The sequence below is a fragment of the Rhamphochromis longiceps genome, linkage group LG13, assembly GCF_057381845.1.
Source record: "Rhamphochromis longiceps isolate RC_006_pf linkage group LG13, R_longiceps_female_GT1.1, whole genome shotgun sequence".
Taxonomy (NCBI): Eukaryota; Metazoa; Chordata; class Actinopteri; order Cichliformes; family Cichlidae; genus Rhamphochromis; species Rhamphochromis longiceps.
The window spans coordinates 21,235,479-21,253,492 of record NC_140569.1 but is presented as its reverse complement, the minus strand read 5'-3'; the positions used below and the strand labels follow the sequence as shown (position 1 = coordinate 21,253,492).

The following is an 18,014-nucleotide window of genomic DNA, read 5'->3' as shown; positions in this document are numbered from 1 at the left end:
CACTTTAGTGCTAGTGATGGTAAATTTGATTCTTTTTACTGAATCGAGTTTTAAGGAGTCACTCACCAAAGTGAATCGGATTTTTTGAGTTATTTGAGTCACTGAGTCAGTAGACCAGAGAGTGCAAAAAATGTACATTTTCACTCAAACTTAATTTGTTTCTCTTTTTATGTATATCCTACTGCTAAGATGAGTGATTGTAAAAGAAAACAACTATTTTATAGAGCAAAAAAGAGCAAAAAAATTTCTAAAGGGAACATTTATTTTATTTTTATTTTATCAGTATTTTCCTTAAATTTGTCAAATATATATTTTCTCATCTAAATGTCCACTGAGCTGTGAGCCAGGGGGCGGTAATGCGCCTTAACATTGGTTGCCAACCAAGAAGAAGAAGAAGCTGTGCGCCAGGAGGGAGGGGGTGAGCGAGTCCTGAGTGATTCGCTTGCGCTTACGATTCAGCACAGGAGGGAGGGGGTGAGTGAGTCCTGAGTGATTCGCTTACGCTATGATTCAGCACAGGAGGGAGGGGGTGAGCGAGTCCTGAGTGATTCGCTTACGCTATGATTCAGCACTGGAGGGAGGGGGTGAGTGAGTCCTGAGTGATTCGCTTACGCTATGATTCAGCACAGGAGGGAGGGGGTGAGTAGCTCAAATGTGCTGTTAGCATGTTAGCAGAGCGATGCTACTGTGAACCGAGGAGCTAGTGTCTTGATGTGAGCTTCTACTCAGGTTTTTTTGTTCCAGTTCAGAGCAGAAATGTTTTTGTTAAGGTACTGGATGTTGTGCTTTTCTCCACAATTTTAATTATAAGCTAGATATATTTCTACTAATGAAATTATTTTGCTAACAGCAACAGGGATGAGTCAGTTGGGCTTGTGAATCATGATTCTTGAGTCAGTAAAGTGATTCTCGAGTACTGAACGATTCGTGCATCACTATTTAGTGCTGCCCACACTTTTAAGTATTTGAGGCTGCGATACTTAGGCCTTAGTGTGGCTATTAGGATTCAGCCTTGACAGTTCTTTGGTCATAGCCTCTGTTTCTGTTTCCTCTCGTGCTTTATCTGAAATCCGTCTCCCTTTCCCTTCTATGTTACTGTGGGCTTGATTGCAGAATTGGAGACAGGTGCCCTGGAGCCTGAACAGAGCCCAACCAGCTGCAGCCACTTCAACAATCAAGTCTCCTTCACATGCTCTGCTCTGCCACCTCCTCATTGCCAGAATATAGCCTCTCCTCAAGTAGTCATTTATGGTTAACTTTACTGCTCTGTGAGTATTCTGCTGTGTATAATTCCTCTTTTTCTATGCCTGCAGTTCCCCTTAGTTGACCCAGCCCTTGTCTCCAGACCTCCTGTCTTGCCTGTCCCCTTTGGCTCCCCTCTGCATTACCCCCTGTACTGCTCAGTCCTATGTCAGCTTCTGATTCTCAACTACCGCCCTAACCCCCAGGTCCTTACAAGCCCATAAGTAACTTCAGTGTTTCTATTGCCACTTTTGAAATGCTTTAACCCGTTTCTCTGTCTCTGCTTTGTTTCGCTACCGCAACTGTGACAGAACCCGCAATCAAAGTCATTTATGTTTTTCTGTCTTGTCATCTTGAGACAAAATCTGAATTAACCGGATCTGCTTAGAATTTTTCTACATGCCACAAGCATAAATGAATTTTAATTGAATAACTGCACGGTGCATGAAGAGCAAGGTTTTTGGGGTTTTCTTTTAGGGTTGGCTCAGGACACCACTGGTAGAGGAACATAATATTAAAAGGACCAAAGATCAAAGGAACTTCAGGAGGTGTGCTGTACAAATGATTCAGAGACCAGCCAATGAGTGACATGTGCCTAATCCTTACACTTCCTGCTAAATCAGCCTTATAATATTAAATAACAGCACAAAAACATAAAATCCAGTCTATAAATCAATATTGAAAGCAAGTAGCCTTGACGATGTTGATTTGCATGCTACACTGATTTGTTAAATGGATGTTAATACGACGACAAACAAGGACAAAATCTTGCCATGTTCTAACTTCATTGGGGAAAAAAATCTGCAGGGTTTTATTCACTGCTGCCATATCTAAGTAAAAGCAAATATTTTAGAAGTTTTGAACCGGTCACAGTCGAGTGGTCAACACAATCTAGTTTACAAAGCCCTTTCTCCTGTATCAGCAAAATTTTCATTACATCAAGATTCTGTCAAAGCCTTATACTTTGAGTTGCTTAAAAGCTAAATCTGACTCTGCAGACAAATCGGCTCTGAGTAGCAAAAGCCACTTTCCTACTGCTGCACCCTTACAGAGAGGAAAATTACCATGTGGAAAATGCCGCAGCAGCCTAAAACTTTGCAAGATAATACATTTGAGAGTAGCATCCATCACCTTCACCCCCCCCTCCGGCTATAAGTCTCTCTATTGCTTTAACACACAAAGTGCTGTGGTCACAGCTTAAAGGAGAGACAGCCACTTCTTTCTTTTCTTTTTTTTGCGGTTTTTTTTGCATTGAAAATGCTTTAAAGAGAAATGTAAGGAGACTGGCAGTGGTAATAAAAATGGGAATCTTATCTAAAGCAATGAAAACATCAACAGTAGCAGCTGTAGTAGTAATAAAATTACCCTAAATAATCGAAATCATTCTCTACTATTTGCGTCAAAACACCAGTAGGTGTATTAAGCCACAAATGTATTTTACATTGATCCAACAGCTTTTCTTTCTCCTTTACCCACCGTGGATGAGGATCATGAACACCATCTAAAAAACAATCTTATCATCTAATACATTAAAAAAAAGGTTTAACGGAGCCTTTCTGCATGTCTTTACAGTTCTGCTGCTAGTTTAAGGTTTTCCTGGAATAACACTTGAGCATAGGACATTGCCTTTAATCAAAACGGCTATGGTTAAAAGCACACATTAGTGTTTCATTATCTTCTTGTGAGAGCAATATCTGCACTCTGGCAATATTCCTTAAATTATAAAGGCAGACTTGATGGTATTTCTGATGTTGACTTCAAAGTTAATTTTAGAATTGAAAACTCCTCTCAACTCATCTCGAGATCCCGAGGGAGTAGAAAGCCCTCTATTTGTGAGTCCGTGCTCCTGTACTTTTTCGTAATAAAATTAGCCTATCCATATCAGATTTTATTACAGCCAAAAAATGGTTTCATCATTAACAGTTATTCACCATTACCGTCAAAATACTGCTGCCAATATTTGCCTTTACCAGCACAGAAAAGCTGAACTGCACATCTCCCAGTTTATTAGAAACAATGAGGTTTTCACTCATTCATTCATTGTTTGAGACTTTAGCCGAGAAGACAAGGCGTGCTACCACATCCACAACACTGTTTTCAATGTTTAATTTTTAAGAGAGTAGCTCTTCCCTTTTTTCGTCATCCTTTTTTGTTAGTTTTAAGTCCTTTGATACATGACAAGAATATTTAATAAGTTGATGTTAACTTGCCATATTTTAACATTTTAAAGATTATTTCACAAAAGTCCAATGTGTTGGTTAAACACACTGCTTTGCTTGTTTTCTTCTGCTACTGCATGTGGACATAACTTGACTGGATTTCTATAGAGAGGATACTGCAGGTCAGGCATGCAGTCCTTGGCTGACAGTGCAGCCAAACTGCTTTCACATAAATCTATAGAGAAAGATTACTGGCTGATAGGAAATGACATTCCTTATGCCTCTTATAGTTATTTTTTTTCTTTCTTCCAGCTCACTTTATTATCTTTTCCCCCAAAAGTACCAGAGCTCTGTAAATATTAAAGACTTTGCAAGAGAGATGTGTTGCCTTACATCCACTGATGCAGTTCAAATAATGCTGTATGTGGATGTTCTTCAAACTTTTGCTAGTCTTGTTGCCCCTTTGTTTGGCCTTAATAACCCTGCCAACGAGTCTAAAGTCATACAGAGACAAACATCATTGTAATTTGAGGATGAAGTGTTTCTGGTGACCTGTTTCCTTTATCACCCTTTACCATAAACCTGCAAAGAGCTTATTCTTGCTGTGATGATAGCGCCAAAGAAAAGGGGTCATCAATAGTAACAACACTGAGGAATGACACCATATAAAAATGATATGACATCATTTACAATGGAGCTTTTTAAAAACAACTGATAGTCTGGCGAATGAATTTAAAAATTAACTCCAAGAGACAAGATTGTATCATTTTTGATCGTATGCAGAGTAGACTTTTGGATTTTTATTCATTACATTTAAAGCACTTCATGGGCTCTCTACATGATTGTATTGCAGATTTTCTTAGATCTTTAGACAAATTCACAAGTAATCCATGTGTTCACATTCAATTCTCATTTCAAGTGTTAATGTTAGTGTAGGGATTAGATGCACTGGGATCAATAAGGTATTTCTATCTTTCATATAACCACGGTAACTCATTTCCACTGTGCATAATATGTTATGAACATATGTTGTGTTTGCTAGCACAAAAAACAACAAATATTCATAAAATTGTTCAAAGGAATACAGGAGAGTACAATAAACAACACTGAGATGAGTCATGTGCTGTAGCAGGTGAAACTGGAGCAAAGAGTTCTCATATTGCACAAATATTTGCTTCAACATTTTAATAAATGTGAGACATTTGATATAAAAAAAAAACTTAAAAAAAACATCTCACTGATGTTTTAAGCAAAAAGGAAAAAAGAGAGAATTTTTTTTATTGAGAGCCCAGACAAATAAGACAAAAGTTAGAGAATAAAAATGTCACACCCTGTGAATAAAATGGATTTGCTGTATTTGGCAGAGTTTAGAAGAGAAGATTGTCTTAATGAGTGAGCTCATGTCCAGGTCACGAGAAATCAAAGTTGTCCATAACTTTCAACTAGCTGCCCCAATGTTCATGCTGAAGACAACAGGTCACATGTCAGAGCTAATTCTTTCAATTAAATTACTTAATGAACCTTTTTGAATGAATACCCCCAGAGAATTAAAGGAGATGAATTATACATCAGTCTGGATCTGAAGGTTTCAAATAGATGGGTGGGAAAAAAAGCTACCCAGACTGTTTTGAAGTAGTTCACCTGCAGAAATGTTCCAGATATTATAGTGTGCATGAAGTCACCAAATATAGGAAAAACAGACAAACAAAAATAGTAGGTTGTGTTAAATCCTTGCATAGTCACACTGTTGTCCTCTTGACAAAACAAACCGGAGCTTAAATAGCAGACATTAATCACAGTTACTTTCCCAGGGAGAGACGGTGCAAGCTGGCCCTGCTCTCCAGTGGTTATTCCGAGAACCTTCGGGGAACTATTTTTTGCTGTTTCCAGATGCTTAGTTCTGCTCCATTTCACCGCACTCCAAGTTTTTGATCAAGCCTTGACTTCATTACACTCTGGTGTGTGATTTTTGAGGAACCATGAGAAGTGAAGCTGGCAGCACTCTGTTCATGCACTCTGTCAATTTCACTTTATCCTCTTTTTTTTTTTTCCCCTCTGCTATTAGCTATGGATATCAAGGCTTTCTTTTAGCCACCAGGTCCATCCTAGTAATTTACCAAAAAAAAAAATGTGCAAATGTTAGCTTCAACAAAATAGTATTGGATCAGCCAGAATCTAGCTCTGCCTATTGTGTGTCTGATTGCATTTGAGATGTGGCAAGTGACAGAAGTATGGATTGCCTGGTTGCAGGAGCAATTTCTCTGTAGCTCATAATTGCACCATATTGATGCAAGAGAGGGGGGTTTTCATTTCATATCTTACAATTCCACAGTTGGCTGATGAAAATGGGCCACTCTGCTCTTTGTGAGCCATGACATTCTCATTCTGTAGAACAGCCTGCCCTGCTTTGTGTATGTGTGGCAGAGGCTGAATTTAGTATTGTGTAGTGAAGATGCATGATAGCATTCTTGATTAGGTACCGCGCATGCCATTTTGTTTCCTGCACTGGTGGAAAGTGAGGTCTTAGAAAGGCATTGTCAGAAAAAGAAAAAAAGTAGCAAGTCTTTACAGTATAGTAGAGATGCAGCTGTTAACATTGGCTCCCCTGTCGCAAAAAGGAAGCTCAAATAAAAATTTGTAAGAATGCCAGGCACTGTAAACAGTTCTGTGTGCAAAAACAGAGGGTGAAAGACGCCGTGGAAATCCCACAACTGCATAATAAAACTCAAACATTGCGTGTTTCATCAGTTATTTATACCTCGTAAATGTGAAATGATGAACAATGTCTAATTGCAGAGAGCATAATTTAAACGCTGTAGAGTGTGTTTTTAAAATATATTTCAAATAAATTGTTTCTCTCTTCAAAGCACCTTTTCTAAATTCTTTTTTCACACCTTTTGCCTAAGCTTTAATTTACATACAGGCGCGATCTCCAGCTGTTTTTAACCGTGCCGCTTTTGATTAAACAGTCGCACAGTTAAGGTATTGTCACGGTGACTCTCAGTTTCCAGTGTTCATGACATAAATAAGGACTTGATTCAATTATTCATTGAAGTCAAGCGTGCAATTACATACAGTAAGTACACTGAAGGGCGGGGAGGGGGGAGGTTTGATGATACAGACTTCTGAAAGTGAGTGTTTTGCATATTTTCTAAACCCTTAACCTTATAACAACACATCTATAAAGTGGTGCTATAGTTACGATCGCCCTGAGCTGTGAGCACCACATGTGATCAGCAGTCATAGCAAGCAGCTGCTGTAAGCCATATGGCCCTTTGAGCTATGGAGGAAGAATCCCCTAGTCCTCATTAAACGGCTCATGGACCATTGGCCCAAAGACCTTGCTGCTTTGCTGACAGCCTGCATGATCCCAGACTAATTTCTCAAAAGTGGCTGCTATTGTGCCTCGTCATTTTAAGGAAATGGCTGACGCTAGTTTTTCTTGTTTGTGTGGGGCTTTTCTTTTCAGCCTTATAGGCAGGGAACATGAGTTCGGGTTTTTTCCTATTTAAAATACAGTTTTTGTTCTGAGCAGTGTATTCAGTTCCATTAAGGTAAAAATCTGTAACATTTAAATCTGTCACGAGAATGTAATGTTGCACTTGCCTCAGTGTCCATGCAGAGTAAAGTGCAGAGTGATTGTTCTTTAAAAAAAAAAAGCAACCTAATCATACATCAAGTGTGTATTTGTCTCACATTATTTATCCAAAATACATTTGAAGAAAATAGCTTTGAAAAATTTGTAAGAAGCTGGAACCATTTCAGACTCTATGTAATGAAGACAAAAAACAGTGACCCTAGACTCCATGATTAGGTTAAATTTAACTTAATTTGTCACGATCACATTGTTAGAAAACATTCTGCAAGACCGATTTCCAACTAGTTTCTGTGTTATTGTCATTTCGCACATGTAAGAGAGTAATTTAGGTTTTTGTGTCCTTGGAGCAACACTGGGCAATTGCCTTTCTCTTCCTCTGAGTGTTCAGCAAAGACATGATTTATCAGGGGCTCATTGATATTCAGCAGCATGTTGACCAGTGAAGTGACAAAGCATAACAATGAGTGTAATTAAGTTTCCATGTTTTCGGTAATCAAACTGAATGCAAAGTGAAAGTGTTGCATTCTCACTTGAATGCTGAGGACCCGTTGACCAGACACTTTCTACGAAGGCATCATCTCGAGGGCAAATGAATACAAAAGACTGGTCAGACATACTCCCATTTTTTTAACCTGCTTTTGATAATCATGCTTTAGATAACTGAGTCATTTGTATTTCAGGCATTTTTATATACACTGTATGTTTAAACAAGAACACAAGTAATGACACTGTCAACAAAAATTGGCCTTGTCGATAAAGCCCAATAAGACTATAGATAAAGTAATCTATTCTTTTTCTTAAGGCCTTATTTACAGTTGTAATCAGAAGTTTTTCCATTGTGGGCTTGAATACTATTAATTATTATTTGAGCTCTTCTTTTTCCAAGGCAAAGTGTACATCTTTAATGGCTATAAAAATAAGAACTGTGTGCACAAGTTCAAATTTTTTTTTGGGGGGGGGTTCTCTAATCCACACAAGCTCAAAAGTATACACACAAAGTCCTGATTTCAAATAAGATCGGGAATTTGGGAAAACAATCCCAGAAGCTTAACATTAGCCTGCTTTATCCATTCCAGTAGTAACTAGTAGTTCTGAAGTGTGGATCATTGTCCTGTTGGAACACCCAACGTTGTCCGAGTTTCACCCATCTAGCTGTCGAAGCTATCTGAAGTGAAGTTTAAGAATTTGGAGGTAGTCCTGCTTGTTCATTATTCCATCCAATTTGTGGAGTGTACCAGAACCACAAGCAGGAAAACAGTGCTACAGCATGATGCTACCACCATCAAGCGTGACAGCTGATACAATGTTCTTAGGTTTGAAAGTCTCACCAACATACCTCTTGTCATTGTGGTCAAATAGTTCAATCTTTGTCCCATCTGACCATAAAACCTTTCTTCAGAAGTAATTTGGCTTGTCCATGTGGGCAGCTGCAAATTTCAGTCAAGCTTGAAGCTGTCGATTTTGGAGCAGGGGCGTCTTTTCTTGGTTAGTACCCTCTCCGTCCTTGCCAATGTAAAACTTGAGTCAGCGGAACAAGTCAACCAATTTCCTCTAATCTGGCGGTGGTAGTTACAGATAGGATCTTCCTCCAGAATTCCAGACAAAGTGTCGACAACCAAATAACTTGTACTTACATACAACTGTTTGAACTGATGATCTTGGAATCTACAGTTGTTCTTGAAATTTCTCATTTTTCTATTGGTCAATCCAATGAATGCTGTCAAACAAATCACTGTGTGTGGCTTTGAGAAAATCCAAATAAATTCAAACTTGTGCACTTACGTCTTGTTATTTAGTCATTAAAGATGTAAGCTGTACCATAATTCCACCCTGGAAAAAGAACAGCTCAAAGAAATCATTAAAAGTATGACACATTCATGTCTACTTTGAGTGTATGTGAACTTCTGAACACATCTGTAGTCTGGCACGAAGACGTTGCGATATCAATGCCACTGCCGCTCCTCTGCTACTCTTGTGAGTGTTTGGCCTTCCAGACTACAAATGCTGGTCGAGATGAATTGCTCATGCCTCTCTCCTCCATTCAACCTCCCTTGGTGTCTGTTTTTTTGTAAATCTTTTATCGAAGCAAACCTCATGTTGTCATATTTTAAGCCGGTTTGTGACAACATAAAGTTTATAGACTGGATATCAGCAATTTGAAAGAGATGTGAACTTTTCATGTCAATTATTGTCTGAAAATAACACTTTTTATCCAGAGGCATCATTTTCAAAATGTACAAGTATTGGCTGGCCTAAACATGTCAAAAACAATTTCCATGGGACATACTTGGTGTTTCATGCAACTAACTTCTCCAATCACTAATAATTTCTTAGCTATACTATCCTTTAAAAAAAGGTCTGTGGTACTGTTAGTTATTGTACTTTACTGTGCCATACCTGCCATATAAACATGTTCTAATTAGACTGACGATTTGGGTATTTTGAGATTTTTTTTAAGTGTTTGGAGTTTCCACAACTTTTAAAAGCCTTTTTTTTTTCTTTTTTTTTTTTTTGCCCATTCAACCAAATCAATATGAGATTATAGCTAAAGCAGATTATTAATGACCATTACTGCTATTGATTAGTCATTATTCATAGTTGTGGAGCGCAGGTATTGATGGATTAGATGAATTATGTAACTGCCATGAAGGCTAAACCTTTGAAATGAAAAATCACTTGAATTAGCCGCATTTAACGCTGTATAAATATATATTGGTAAAATGTTACATTTAATTAAAGGCATTGTTTATTACTGTACATCGGGAGACCTAAGACCTAATTTTTCACATTGGATAAAATTCCTCGATGATAAAATGCAGCATAAAGAAAATAAATGGTTTACCTTACATTCAGTTTGTCTGCTTTTGTTACCAATAAAACTGCAAACATATTGCTACAAATGCATGATTGAAGCACTCAACAAAGTTTGTCAGAAACCTTTTCAAGTACAGGAAATACAGAAAAGTGAAATAAAGAGTTAGTCTGGAAATCGAGAACAGTCAGCCAATCAATTTTAATGGAAGCATCATTACTGACTTTAATGTTTCCACCTTGTTTCTACGCTGTAATGAAATAATTAGAATGTCATTATCTAATTGCTCCTAATCATTTAATCAAGTGAGCAAACAACTGCCCTGAGACCAAAATCTGAAAAGGACAAAGGCACTTTCCCCCCTAAACACACTGTCAGTGACTGAGGTTGTTATATAATCCTTGATGTCAAACTTTGCAAAGCACACTTATATGTCAGCCCTGTCCATTAACAGCATGTCTATGGAAATATTACTGCAAAGGTCATTGCCTGAAGGAACAGCCAGAGAGAGGGGAGAGAAATGTGCGTGAAATGGCTGTGGTTAGTTGCCTTGCCGGCACAGCTCTCTGCCTTGCTTGCCATTTAAAAGCCAGTGAGCTTGGCTGATAATCCCTGTCAAAGGAGTGGGTCTGATCCCTGAGCTTCACTCGCTATTGATTCCCTGTTTTGTTGTTCTTTGATTTCCATTTTAGTTATTTAACAAGCAGATGATGGATTGGTGACCTTCAGCTCTGCCCTGTCTGGCTTCACTCCCGTTTCCTAAACTCATGTTTGTCTGCCCTGACTAAGAGTTTTGTTTACAGACTACCGCCCTCCTTTTCTACTCAGCTAGTCGTCCAACCTTTATTCCCCTGCTTTCTTTAAAGCGCTAATTTCAAAAGTAAATATTGTCAGCTCGCCTATAAAAGGGCTGCATGCATCCAGCTGAAAAATCTCCCAAAACTGTGGACTCTATAACATCCATTTTAAAGACCCAGAGCAAGAATGCCTGGCATGAATAGCAGAAATAAAACGAAGGTAATAAGAGATGTTTCATGCACCAGTAATCTCGACTGTGATAGTGAGCTCAGGGGTGCAGAGCCTAATCCATTGGATTTTGGATGTGTGATGGAGAAGATTAGAAGGAAAACTTTTTTTTTTCTAAAGTCCTCCCCTCACTTGTTATTCTCGTCTTGTTTTTCTCTGAGTTTATTGTGATGTCAGAAAGGCAGCTTTTTCTTTTGTGGAAAAAAAAGACGAAGGAACGAGCTGAGAACAGGATTTTGGAAATAAACAAAGAAAATTCAACAGCAAAAATCGATCTCTTCTGTATTCCGCAGAGGGAATTATTAAAAGTGATTACTGAACATACAACACACAGCGCTACACAGCCATGAAGATACAGCGAGCAATTAGTTTAATCTGAGTGATTTCGTTTGATTCGGATTCCTGTTTGCACAGAGAAGCAGCAGAGAGAATTAAACACAAGCCTTTATTTGAGAGACAACTAAAGGCACATTAAAGGTAGCTGAGCAAAGTTTTGTGATTTATCTGAGCTGTCGTTTCAAAATAAAAGCGTTGTTTAGAAGCCTTTGATACTCCTGAAGAAAGGCGCTCTTTTGGGGTTGTCGGCTTAAGTTTTGACAGCTTGTAGGGGAAAGCCACAGGTAAGGGTTGCGGTTTGATTGGCATTTAACATCTCACGAAAGAGGAAATTGTTAAATTTCGTCTTACGACCCCTGGGACAATGTGTAGACACTCTGTTGTCACATGTGTTAATGTATCTTGGAATCACGAGTCAGCTTATAGTCAGCTGACACAGATTTTGCCCGCAGACACGAGCACAACGTGGTTTCTAGCGCAGAAGCTGTTTGCCTGATTTTTGCAACCAAAATGAAAACATCTAATAATTCATCAGGTGTCTCCACTCTTCAGCCTCCCTTGTCAAAATCTTGCTACTGTACACCTCATTGCCTCCCTGTGGGAGCAACAGCAGGGCAGTCTCTGTCACATTTGATTACGGCCTTGAAGGCAAAGAGCAACAACATAATAACCTTATCAGTAACAGATGATTGAGATCTTCAAAGGCCCTGTTCTGCCTCAGTGCCTGTTCATCTGACTGGCCAGAGATGCAGGCTGATCAAAGGCCTCCAGAACATAGTGGATCAGCAGCCCCGGTTTTCAGACCACAGCATATAACTAGTCAGCTACTGACACTGTTCTTGCATTGGCACTGACAGGTGTCACATCTTAGCTTCCTGGGTGGTGTATTCTGCCTACTGATCAGGGAGAATCATTGTTATTTCATCTAAATGCCCTTGGTATCAGATAAAAGTGAAGTTCTGAGATGAAGGTATAAATGTTTTATCTAATATCTATGTTCGTGTAACAAGTGGAGAATGAGAATTGTGCTTTTTTGTTTTGTTTTTTTTCCCCCTAAAATGACGTCAGAGATTCTCAGCCTATGAAGATTTTATGTTCAGCACATACCACAGTATGTAAACACTCCACAGCTCTGCTGCAGTGGACTAGCAACGTGTCTGGGATTGCCTCCATTCCTGCATGACCCTTAATAACAAGTAAAGTAATTACCAGGTAACGACATTGGAAACAAGAATAAATGAATGTCTAATGAACTGAAACCGGGTAATTAAAATTATTCACACCATTGCTGTTTAAAAAAAGATTTTTAAAGACATTTAAGGATTGTTTTTTCCTGTGCTGTAGTTTGCTATATGAAATCCATTTCCATTTCACTAGACTCACTCTCAGACAAGTCAAGATGTGGTAATGCAGTGATAAAGCAGCAGTCTTAGTCTTAGTTGATGAATTAAAGTGAATTTTATTCTGGTATTTCTGCCTGAAATAACTGTACAACATGGCAAAAAATAACACTGTGTGGGAAATAATATCAAAATTTTTAATTCATATTTGATCATATTATTTTTCACAGAATGATCATAGGTCACAGTGCACAATATATCTTCTGATACAGGTCGTAAAGACATTTAAAATAGACTCAGTTTGAGCACTCAAAGCGCTTTCTTACTGCAAGTATCATTCACACCAATTGATGCATTGGGCTACCTCAGGGTTGAGGGTCTTGCCCAAGGATACGTCAACATGCAGAATAAGGGAGCCAGGGATCAAACCACCAACCTTCTGATTAGTAGATGATCCATTTTACCCACATTGAAATCTGCATTGTTGAAGTATTTTACTAAGGCTTCAATTTTGTCTAGTTTACAAACTAAACTTGTTCAGTTTCACTGTTATTATTCTAAAAGCTTCCCTAGATTTTTCTTTTAACAGAAATCTCTATCATTTAATATCATTTAAATCAGTTTTCACTGCAACTTCTTTCATACATCAGAGAAAATACATCTGATTTCAGATGTGAAACTGGAACAATTTCAATTCCATTTGCTTAATCGCTTTCCAAACCAGGATCACAGTGGGGCTGGAGTTTTTGCCAGCCCGTGACAGAGCTTACACACAGACATCCACCCACACCTACAGCCAATTTACAATCACTAAAAGAGCACCTGGAGAAAACTCACAAGGAGAACATGCAAACCTCCACACTTGGTTTCTAAAATAATGTTCTTTTCACCCAATTTTTACATTATTTACTGTTTTTGAGATAACTGTATTAAAAAAAGAAGAAAAAAAAGAAATATTGCCTTTTACATCTTTATTTCATGAGGGTAGTGTTTCTATAGCTTACTTACAAGCAAAGAAAAAACTGTGCATTTGGGAGATGGTACAGAGTAAAAGGGGGGGGGGAAAGTCTAAAAACTCAAAATATCAAGTGAACTTCACTCGACACATTTTTGAGTTTTTCTTAACTTTTAACTGTTGTTTGTGACTAAGATTTATAGGTTTAGACAAAAGTTCAAGCAACTTGATTTTTTTTTTTTTGTTCACCGAATCGCAATATTGACATTAACAATGGCACATTGAAGCTTTTCCTTGTCAAATCAAGGTTATTCGTGTTGCTACAGCTGTCAGGAATGTTGAATATGAAGAAGACACAGCTGAAAGTTAGCAGAAACATTGTTTATTCTGAAAACACTGCATGATTCTGAACAGGTAAACAACCTATTGTCTTGCCTCAAGTACAACGTGCCTAAATGAAATGCGTGTCTTATACACTATTGTTGAATGAAGTCTTGAATGCAATCCAAATCCTGCTGAGCTTCAATTACTCAAGAAAACTGATTAAAATAAAAGTTGTTGTCACATCTTTAGCATTCAGGCTCCCTTCAGCTTTGAAAAAGAGTTATCAGTTCACGTGAACCGATAACAATCATTATATATAATTAGAATTAAATATAATGGATTTTTTTTTTTGTTCATGCGCTCATAAACAAGTTATCAGGTCTATAGTAAAAGGTTTATTTTTATGTTAGACCTTCCCACTAAAGACAAAAACTGTGGCCCAGCAGTCGCGGTACTAACTCAACTGTGGTTATGGAGAATGGTTATGCCGCTGTTATCCAGAGTTTGAACCATTTTTAGTGGTGAAGTGAAAGGTTAGTGTTGTACGAATTAATTAATGCCACAAATATGTTTTTTTCAAAGACAAAGAGGGCATGCATATTGAAAACTAAAGTGTGTGTGGAAGATCACTTCAGTTTCATATGAAGTGAACAAGAGCAGCTAAACCTTGCGCATCCGCTTGAGTTTCACTAACAATCATTTTGGTTATGCGCTGCTTTCACAAGGATGCATGATGTCGTGATGTACAGGGTGTCCTCAAGGGAAAATTAGTCTTCTGTAGTTGAGAGCACAGAAATCCTTGTTATGCAGCTTTGAAATTATGTGTTTGTTTGACTGATAAGCTTTTGCTCGTTGCCAATGGCAAATCTTTTTGTGTGTGTGTGTGTAAGTCAAATAAATTTGAAAACTTTACTGAGATCAACAATTGCTAGTTGTCAGTTTTACATTGTACCAGCTGCAAAAATTGTACCACAACTCTAATGTAGCATTTATTCAAGCATAGTAATTTTATGGCATTAGCAATGCCCTTAACCTAACCTTGTCCATGACTTTAAGCATCACTGTGAAAGTTGTGGAACGTTACAAAACCTTAGTCCACTCCAAAGAAAGTTACTCCCCCTTGAAGAAAACATCGCTTTTGAAGTGACAGAAGCTCAGTGTTTGAAGTCCTGGCTTTTCTATATACGTCACTATGTAATACATCTTGAAAATACCCACCTACAACTGTCTACTCTTGTGCAATGCACTTATCTGAGCCTGTCAGTGCAGCTTATGGCGAACGTATGGGACTGATTTCTGTGGGAGATATATATTGAAGGTAAATTGATTTCATATAAAGAGGACAGTAGCAAGGTGTGCACATTCTTGTCGACTGCAGAAATTGAATTATGAACCTATAATGGGCATAATACGAGCAGGTCTACTTGAACTTCCCACGCATCTTTTTTTGGAGATTAGAAATGCACAAGGTTATTGTAATGTATATATCCAGACCAGTATACCTTCATAGCTTTGTAATCTGCAAAAAGGCTACTTGTATTTAATTAGTAAACAAACATCAGTGTCAGAATCTGGTGATCGCATGTAACGTTTATTTTTTCTGACATGTCTTTATTACGCATCACCACACACAAAGCCTTGGTGTTCACTCTCCGCAGCCCACACTACAGCAACTCTCCTTGCAAAAGCTGGTCTTTGCCAGTGGCTCCATCTCTCTGTGTCACTACACTCTAAGGACATAAAGGTTATCAGTGTGCAACTTTGCATCCAAAAAGTCAAATCCAAAGATTTACATCTGCATGTCCTATCTGAACACTTGTACTCGCATCTTTTACTATCACAAACCAGTAGTATGTAGCTTTGCTTACTGGTGGTTCCAAAGGGCTACAAATAGTAGTTGCCATACTCTCAAGTCACTTGCACAGGTCCTGTGTATGCCATCCGTCTCAGATGGGGTGAGGATGCATTAAAATCTTCTTTAATAAACCACACTGCCTTGACAAAGGACTCAAAAAATGTGCAAATAGCAATTTCACAATTTCCATATATTACACACTCATATTGCTGTAGTGAAGATGCATAAATCTGGCATTAAATCAGGTCATGAATTGGATACTTTCAAGAACTAAAGCACCAGCTCAGAATTTAATAGTTACAATGTTAAACTTCATGCTTCATCAAGTCAATTATTATTTCCCCCTTGCTAAAAACAACTTCGTCCCATCTTTACTTATTTCCAAGTTTCCAACTAAACCTGCTGTTTCACCAGCCATGAACAAGAATCAGATTTAGTCTAACTCACTTTAAGAATGCCTCTCCCCCTTCCCCTCATATTCGTCTCAAACGTAAGAGCTCCACTGATCTGAAATGTAAAAAGCAGTTATTGCTCTTCCATTGTCTGTGCATCACCGGGGAATTTTCAAGTCACAAATAACAAAATACACAAACAGATTTGAGCCCTTTGAGAGTCCATCGAGAGTGAGCATTAAGGTTATGCTAATTACATTAAGCCAAGCCTTCTGTTCAGATTGTATTATTCTTGTCTCTCTATTGTTTACAGCTGCTCTTTGCATTCACCGCCATAGCATTATTAAGGTTTGGCCAGTTTAATTTGCACATGGAGAAAAGGAGAATGAATTTTAATCTAAGTCTGACTTTTGTGCAGTTTTATTTATATAAAATGAAATGCTGAATATGTTCATCCCCCTGTGTTTCAGCTTATGCTGTTGTATTTCCTGTTTTCTTCCCTCTTTTTTTGTCAGTGGTGCAGAAGTGGCTGCAGGGGATTAGCCCTATACAATCATGTTAACTGGGAGTCTGCTGCCACCCATGTCTGCTCCTGAAACCTTGATCTGAACGGATATGCCATGTTAAAGTGGTTGCATTGGACAGACATAGTCGGAGCCTGAGGACAGCATTTCTCTCATTTCTGTTGCAACTCATTTTCTCTTCCTGAACTCTGACTACCAGGAATGTGCAAAAGAAAGCATCTAGTTTCAACAATGACACTTAAGATGGTTTCTACTTGTAGGCCTATTGGGTAGGTTTCGCCAAATAATGTTGCAAAACCAAAACATGACAAAAAACATGAAATATTTACTGTAAGTCATAACCTGTGAAAATATCAAGAATCTAGCAGATAACCTCATTCACTTTTAGGGCTGACAACTGCAGACAAGAGAGTAATATTAATATTTAAAATTTAATGTAAAGCTAAGGCAATCATCACCTTTGGTTAACAGTTACTGGGTTAATAGTTACTCTGACTTGGTGCTACATAAATAAAAGTGAACTGAAGCTAGCTGAATTAAAAATCCAGCTAGCTTAATTTAGCTCAAAGATTAGACAAAGTTAACCTGGCTATATTCAAAGGAAGCTAGCTGTTTTACACTTTTGGTAGTTGGACACCACACCCTCTTGGCCTCAGGATTAAATGCACTCATAAAAAGCATACATGCTAGCTAACCAAGCTAGCTAGCAAGAATGGTCACTTCTCCCAAAAATCGAGCTACATCTTATATCCTATCTAACAAATCAAATTTTCCAATGGAATAATATGTGATACCATGTTAAAATTTGAATAATACCCCAAAAATGGCTACAGCCCAAATGCTAAACTTAAAGCTTCAGGCTATGTCCTCTAGCCATGATGACCCATTATGCTGAGCTAACTGGGTGCTTTGGAAAATTTTGACTAAATAATGAAAACTGCATACATCTGGTATGAATATTTAATTTATTTAGATTGAGCATATTCTTTATGCTACAGTCACACTAGAGTAAACCATGGTTGGAGACTGCGGAACAAAGAAAATTGTTGCAACCATGTGCTGTAGCTGCCATCGTCAGTGTTTTTAGTCCATCAAAAATGTTGTGTTGGCAACATGCTATTTGTTTATGATAATAAAGCAATTAACTGTTTTGTTTGTTTGTTTGTTTTTTTAATTGCAAATCTTTAGCTGTTTACATAGACAGAAATTCATATTATAAAGAAATTTACATTTAAAACTATTCCATTCAGAGTCCACTAAGAACCCCAGAGATTTTAAAACAGAAATCCAGAAAATCTGTTTGAGAGCTATTACAGACAGTCTGAGTCCAACGACAAATGTTTGGAGACAGGTTGCCTCCCACAAGGTGCAATCATCTTGCAATCGACAGTGGCCATTCTCAACGTCTACCCAACCAGCAGGTCTCCACAGCTTCTACTTACAATCTAAAC

General features: G+C 38.1%; 1 long non-coding RNA gene across 1 annotated transcript; it reads left to right on the top strand.

Moving 5' to 3' along the window:
* Positions 1–529: 529 nt before the first annotated feature.
* On the top strand, positions 530–2,024 carry LOC146655794 (uncharacterized). Its single transcript, XR_014914363.1, has 2 exons — positions 530–639; positions 1,114–2,024. It is a non-coding gene; the product is annotated as an uncharacterized LOC146655794 (long non-coding RNA).
* Positions 2,025–18,014: the final 15,990 nt, after the last annotated feature.